The sequence below is a fragment of the Molothrus ater genome, chromosome 19, assembly GCF_012460135.2.
Source record: "Molothrus ater isolate BHLD 08-10-18 breed brown headed cowbird chromosome 19, BPBGC_Mater_1.1, whole genome shotgun sequence".
Classification (NCBI taxonomy): Eukaryota; Metazoa; Chordata; class Aves; order Passeriformes; family Icteridae; genus Molothrus; species Molothrus ater.
In genome coordinates this window covers 13,109,597-13,116,671 of record NC_050496.2, presented here as the reverse complement: position 1 = coordinate 13,116,671, position 7,075 = coordinate 13,109,597, and the positions used below count along the sequence as shown (strand labels likewise).

At 52.0% G+C, this 7,075-nt stretch overlaps 1 long non-coding RNA gene across 3 annotated transcripts; it reads right to left on the bottom strand.

Moving 5' to 3' along the window:
• Positions 1–6: 6 nt before the first annotated feature.
• On the bottom strand, positions 7–3,873 carry LOC129046886 (uncharacterized). Of its 3 annotated transcripts, none has more exons than XR_008508733.1 (6): positions 2,814–3,873; positions 2,693–2,715; positions 2,536–2,596; positions 2,287–2,452; positions 756–2,205; positions 7–166 (listed from the first exon to the last, which is right to left on the bottom strand). It is a non-coding gene; the product is annotated as an uncharacterized LOC129046886 (long non-coding RNA). The 3 variants fall into 3 exon arrangements; XR_008508732.1 differs by having other exon boundaries at positions 2,553–2,596; XR_008508731.1 differs by having other exon boundaries at positions 2,553–2,596; positions 2,693–3,873.
• Positions 3,874–7,075: the final 3,202 nt, after the last annotated feature.

The window sequence follows — 7,075 nt, the reverse complement described above, 5'->3', positions numbered from 1 at the left end:
TTCTGTTCTGAGGCTTCTCAGGAGAAAAATCCCAGCGAAAGGATTTTCATCAAACACGTCAGTGCCAGGTGATGGCACAGGCAGCATGGGCTGGCAGAGGTCACTGTGTCATCCCTGCCAGCCCAGGTGTCACAGCAAGGAGGAGAGAGTTCACCCTGTGCTCACCCTGCAATACAGAGCAATACAACACAACACACACATTAACACAAGATTATAACCTTTTTCTATTTTCATTACATGTGGATTTATTGTTACAGGACACCCAAAACAACAAAAGCACACAAAAAACAGCACTCATCTACCATTAACACCCCCTTCAAATGACACACAAACTCACCGTCCCTCCCCTCACAACTGCTAAATTACACCCCAGCAATCCTTGGTCCTCAGGAACGTGGTTCCCAGGAGCCTCCAAAAAATCCTCCTGCCTGACGAAATACCCAGTCCCTGGACGGTGCGCGCCCAAACTTTGGCGATGAACGTCGCCTCGCAGACCGACCGGGACCGGGGAAAAAAAACCCAGCCAGGGGGCAAAAAAAAAAGAAAAAAAAAACCCAGCCGGGGGTGGCGGTGGGGAACCAGGCTAGGGATTTTTTACTCTAAATTTACAAATGAGTTGAAAAACCTGAAAAGCAAAAGTCACACGGTTAAATCCAGTCAGCATGCGCTCACACACTCAGAGATGAGCAGACACAGACAGACACAGACACATGCTCACGCACTCCTCCCATTTAAACGTTCCCTGTGGCTCTTACTCGAGACGCTGAAGAACGCGCTTCCACGCTTCTTCTGGCTGCCGCTCCTCGACGTCAAATGGTAGATTCTGGGGAAATCGGTAGCCTCGGGGACCTGTGAGACGACAGGAAGCGGTCAACGAGTGGCTGACAGCTAGGACTTGTCCCCGCTCTGGACCAATAAATTTTCTACCCAAAATCCCATAAAAGACAGATGAACAGTCAAGTTTTTATAACTGTTCTACCTAACTGTGACTATGTGCCAGGGCAGGGCAGCTCCGACCATAAGTGGTACAACGTAAGTACACGCGATATAAGCCGACGCATACAGTGCAAGTGTACATGGAGTGTAAGTACATACAGTATAAGCCAACATAGGTACACACAATCTAAGTACATACAGTATAAGCCAGCATAGGTACAAGCAATGTAAGCACATACAGTATAAGCCAGGACTTGAGGTAACTCTCTGGAAGATACTAATTCTTGAGCCCTATACCCTTTGAGAAGATAGAACCTATAGAACTTCTGCAGTCACATGAGGAGGGTGTAAGACGCTTCCTCCAGAAGTCCAAGAGAATGGCGTGGAAAAAAAGGCACTACCAAAGCCGGTAGTGAGAAGGAAGACGGATGAGAACATCTTGTCCCTTTGAGACATTCCTGTCTCAAAGAGTAAAAATGTAAAGATGCCGGAATAAGGGATATCCGGAAAGGAACGTGACTAGAATATGGGCAATGTGGCACGGAATAGTGCCAATAAAGCATCGAGACGTGACAAAGGCCTGTGACACGTAAGACAATGGACACAGACTACATAACACAGACGACATAACATAGACACAGACGACATAACACAGAGACGAGTGGCAACTGCCTGGCACTGTCCCCGTAGGGACCCGAGATTCCTAACGCAAGATGAGCCAGAGGCTGATGATGCCAAAGGAAAGGAAGCCCTATGACGAGAGCACGTGATGATGAAACGGAACTCGTTAAAACAAGTTAGTGCCACAGCAATTAAGAGGATGCTCGAGAGGCTCGGCGAGCCTAGAGAAAGAAGCCGACTGCCGGGTGACCGTGGCCGTAGCTCCGGACGTGAAGGCGAGCTCCTCGGGGGAAAGATCCGTGACGACGTCGAGTCGAGGAAGGCGGACGACACAAAGTACGCGAAGATGTGGAGATGGGTCGGAACTGCCCTGCCCGGCAAAGGCTCTGGCGAGGCTGAGGGGAAACCCTCTCCCTTTACTTCCAGAGAGCCCACCCCCCTACAGACCTGTCCCCTAAGCTGACATCTGATTGCCTCCTGTGAGAGTAAAGGTTTTTACCCTTCTCCCAGCCACTGGCCCCGACACTTAGCTTTTGGAAGAGGAGCGGACAAAATCCATCCTCGGTCGGACGTGGACGTCGAGATGCTCTCCGTGTGTGCTTCGGTGCTGCCGTTTCCAAGCTTTGGCTACGAGCCTCCTCAGGGTACCTAAGACAAAACAGAAAACCTGACTATTGCCCTCAAAAACAGTAATCCCCGGGACTCCTCTGCACCACTGCCCCGGCTCACCTCAAATCTTGATTTGACTCCAGAGGGTGCCCGGAAGATACCGGCGAAAAGAAAAGGTACACGCTTAGCATGCTGCTGTGTAACGCTCACCTATGGGTCAGCCTGCCTAAACTCCGACTCACCTGCCCTCCTCTGTTCCTTGGCGTGCCTAGGGCAGCGACAGCACCTGCAAAGAAACAAAGCAGAAAATTTGCTGAGATACTGTGAAAACACAACCTCCCAAATCTGACAAGGATGCCACAACAATACCTTAAGCCTGCACACACCTGGCACGGATATGCTCGGCCAGGATAGAGGGCAAGTGGACCAGCTAAAAGACAACAAAAACAAGAGGAGATGCTTACAACTGCACAAAAACTGAGACATCAGCAATAACAACTGCTTCTGTACGCTACTCAATGCTCACCTCACCCACTCGGCCTTGACTTCCTAAAAAGAGAGACAAAGAACACTGCTGTAACAGCCACCATTTATGCTCCCTCTGCAGAAACAAAGAGTGACTGACCTGCTCAGGGCAATCCCCTCACCTGGGATGGGGGGCTCTGCCCTGGATTTTATCCATCTGCATCTGAAAGAAAGTTAGGACGAAAGTCAAAGGGCTGCAGGATAACTTAAGAGCTCCAGATATCTTGTGTCCATCGACACATCGCACCTAGAGTTCAACCACACCCCACATTACAAACTTCAAGTCCGCAGGACTTCTCATATTGCACCAGGCTATGCGGCAGGGCAGAGCAGCTCCGGCACAAATGTGTGTGCGCACACCCGTGACACAGGACAGGACGTGACAAACAACGGGGACACAACATGGACAGAAATCTCCTGGCAAGGAAAATGGCTGCGAGGACTGAGAGAATGCAAAAGGAGATGACTGAGGGGAGACCGATGGTGAGCTGATGAGGCTCAGAGAAACCTGGAGGAAGAAGACGCTAACCGAATGATTTATTCCAAGAACTGCAAAGATGGATGCCCGAGAATCCTACGGCCAGAAGCCTCTACCTGTACTCACGTTCTTTCAAGTCCAAGTCCGCCATAATGGATCCTGGCGGGACATAGCTGTCCATACAGCTCAGAACAAGACCTGAAAAGACATCCGACCAGATGCTTCTAAAGAGACAAGAGAGTCTGATGCCTGTCTGAGATCCCGAGTCAAAAGTTCTATGGCCTGGCTGCCAGGCCGAGGAATGCAGAGAGCACAGATGCTAACAATGATGCCAGGGTTTCTGACAGGCCCCTCAAAGGGCTCAGGTAAAAGACATGCCATATGCAAACAACACATAAAACACAAAAGACAAGTGACACAATACACACCGGGACTGCTCTGCCCTGCGCACCTCAGCACTGTGATCCAAAGTCAGGCTTTGCTTTTATGGGGCCTAAGGGGCCGCTTCAGGGACACCGCCACCTCCGAAGGGGAAACAAAAACCCCTCCCAGTAATTCCCAAACCAGCACCCTGCTTTCATCCCCTCTGTGGGTCGTGGCCCTCTACTTATCTCTCGCACATCTGGGGATGCCGGTCTCGGGTGCGAAGAAAGGCCACCTCGTCAGCTGGGAAGCTCCTGCTGGCACCGGGCTGGTGTCTCTCAGACAGCTGTATTAAAGAAAACCAAACATCAGTGCCCGATCTCGGCAGCCCCTCGGCCAAAACCCCACAAGTCTGCTACTCACCCTTCTCCTAAGAACGCTCAGCTGCTCGGGCCGCACGCTTCGGGCACGCTCGGAGACCGAGGCCGTCGTCCCGGGGGGTGCCTGGGTTAAGAGGAGATGAGGTGATTTGGCATGGCTGAAACCTGAGGGGACCATCACTCCTCCTCCCTACTTCCCCGACTCACCCCAACTCCTTGGCAGGTGCCCAAGGCCACCTGGATGGCACCTTTAAATAGAAAAGTTCTGGGCTTCATCACCAGATCCTGTAACGCATCCACAGGGCTCACACATGCAGGGAACCCGGTGCATCGGCCGGCTGGTGACGGGGGCTCGGCGTACTCCGAGTGGATTGCCTAAACCACAAAAAAAGAGAATGGAAACTTAGAGCTGCACCAGACACTGAGAGCTGAGCAATAACAACTACTTCTCTCCACTGCTCACCTTGACTGCTGGTACCCAGATTGACTTCCTAAAAAGAAAGACAAAGAACAGGGCTGTAACAGAGTCACCACATACACTTCTGCTGCAGAGACAAATGGTGCCTCACCTGCTCAGGGGAAACCACTCACCCGGGATGGGGCCCTCTGGCACACATTTAATCCATCTGAATCTGAAAAAAAAGTTAGGACAAGAGTCAAACTGTTGCAGGATAACTTAAGAGCTCCAGATATCCTGTGTCCATCTCCAAATCCCACCTAGAGTCCAACTACACCCCACATTACAAAGTCCAGGTCCCCGGGACTTCTCCTATTGCACCGGGCTATGCGGCAGGGCAGAGCAGCTCCGGCACAAATGTGTGTGCACACACCCGTGACACGGACAGACAGACGTGACAGACAACGGGGACACAACACGGACAGAAATCTCCTGGCAAGGAAAATGGCTGCGAGGACTGAGAGAATGCAAAAGGAGATGACCGAGGTGAGACCGATGGTGAGCTGATGAGGCTCAGAGAAACCTGGAGGAAGAAGACGCTAACCGAATGATTTATTCCAAGAACTGCAAAGATGGATGCCCGAGAATCCTACGGCCAGAAGCCTCTACCTGTACTCACGTTCTTTCAAGTCCAAGTCCGCCATAATGGATCCTGTCGGGGCATAGCTGTCCATACAGCTCAGAACAAGACCTGAAAAGACATCCGACCGGATGCTTCTAAAGAGACAAGAGAGTCTGATGCCTGTCTGAGATCCCGAGTCAAAAGTTCTATGGCCTGGCTGCCAGGCCGAGGAATGCAGAGAGCACAGATGCTAACAATGATGCCAGGGTTTCTGACAGGCCCCTCAAAGGGCTCAGGTAAAAGACATGCCATATGCAAACAACACATAAAACACAAAAGACAAGTGACACAATACACACCGGGACTGCTCTGCCCTGCGCACCTCAGCACTGTGATCCAAAGTCAGGCTTTGCTTTTATGGGGCCTAAGGGGCCGCTTCAGGGACACCGCCACCTCCGAAGGGGAAACAAAAACCCCTCCCAGTAATTCCCAAACCAGCACCCCGCTTTCATCCCCTCTGTGGGTCGTGGCCCTCTACTTATCTCTCGCACATCTGGGGATGCCGGTCTCAGGTGCGAAGAAAGGCCACCTCGTCAGCCGGGAAGCTCCTGCTGGCACCAGGCTGGTGTCTCTTAGACAGCTGTATTAAAGAAAACCAAACATCAGCGCCCGATCTCGGCAGCCCATCGGCCAAAACCCCACAAGTCTGCTACTCACCCTTCTCCTAAGAACGCTCAGCTGCTCGGGCCGCACGGTTCGGGCACGCTCGGAGACCGAGGCCGTCGTCACAGGGGGTGCCTGGGTTAAGAGGAGATGAGGTGATTTGGCATGGCTGAAACCTGAGGGGACCATCACTCCTCCTCCCTACTTCCCCGACTCACCCCAACTCCTTGGCAGGTGCCCAAGGCCACCTGGATGGCACCTTTAAATAGAAAAGTTCTGGGCTTCATCACCAGGTCCTGTAATGCATCCACAGGGCTCACACGTGCAGGGAACCCGGTGCATCGGCCGGCTGGTGACGGGGGCTCGGCGTACTCCGAGTGGATTGCCAAAACCACAAAAAAAGAGAATGGAAACTTAGAGCTGCACCAGACACTGAGAGCTGAGCAATAACAACTACTTCTCTCCACTGCTCACCTTGACTGCTGGTACCCAGATTGACTTCCTAAAAAGAAAGACAAAGAACAGAGCTGTAACAGAGTCACCACATACACTTCTGCTGCAGAGACAAATGGTGCCTCACCTGGTTGGGGGAAACCACTCACCCGGGATGGGGCCCTCTGGCACACATTTAATCCATCTGAATCTGAAAAAAAAGTTAGGACAAGTTATCCTGCAACAGTCTGGCTCTTAAGAGCTCCAGATATCCTGTGTCCATCTACATATCCCACCTAGAGTCCAACTACACCCCACATTACAAAGTCCAGGTCCCCGGGACTTCTCCTATTGCACCGGGCTATGCGGCAGGGCAGAGCAGCTCCGGCACAAATGTGTGCACACACCCGTGACACGGGACAGACAAGACGTGACAGACAACGGGGACACGACACGGACAGAAATCTCCTGGCAAGGAAAATGGCTGCAAGGACTGAGAGAATGCAACAGGAGATGACCGAGGTGAGACCGATGGTGAGCTGATGAGGCTCAGAGAAACCTGGAGGAAGAAGATGCTAACCGAATTATTTATTCCAAGAACTGCAAAGATGGATGCCCGAGAATCCTACGGCCAGAAGCCTCTACCTGCCCTCACGTTCTTTCAAGTCCTAGTCCGCCATAATGGATCCTGTCGGGGCAGAGCTGTCCATACAGCTCAGAACAAGACCTGAAAAGACATCCGACCGGATGCTTCTAAAGAGACAAGAGAGTCTGATGCCTGTCTGAGATCCCGAGTCAAAAGTTCTATGGCCTGGCTGCCAGGCCGAGGAATGCAGAGAGCACAGATGCTAACAAGATACCAGGGTTCTGACAGGCCCCTCAAAGGGCTCAGGGAAAAGACATGACATATGCAAACAACACACAAAACACAAAAGACAAGTGACACGATACACGCCGGGACTGCTCTGCCCTGCGCACCTCAGCACTGTGATCAAAAGTCAGGCTTTGCTTTTATGGGGCCTAAGGGGCCGCTTCAGGGACACCCCCCA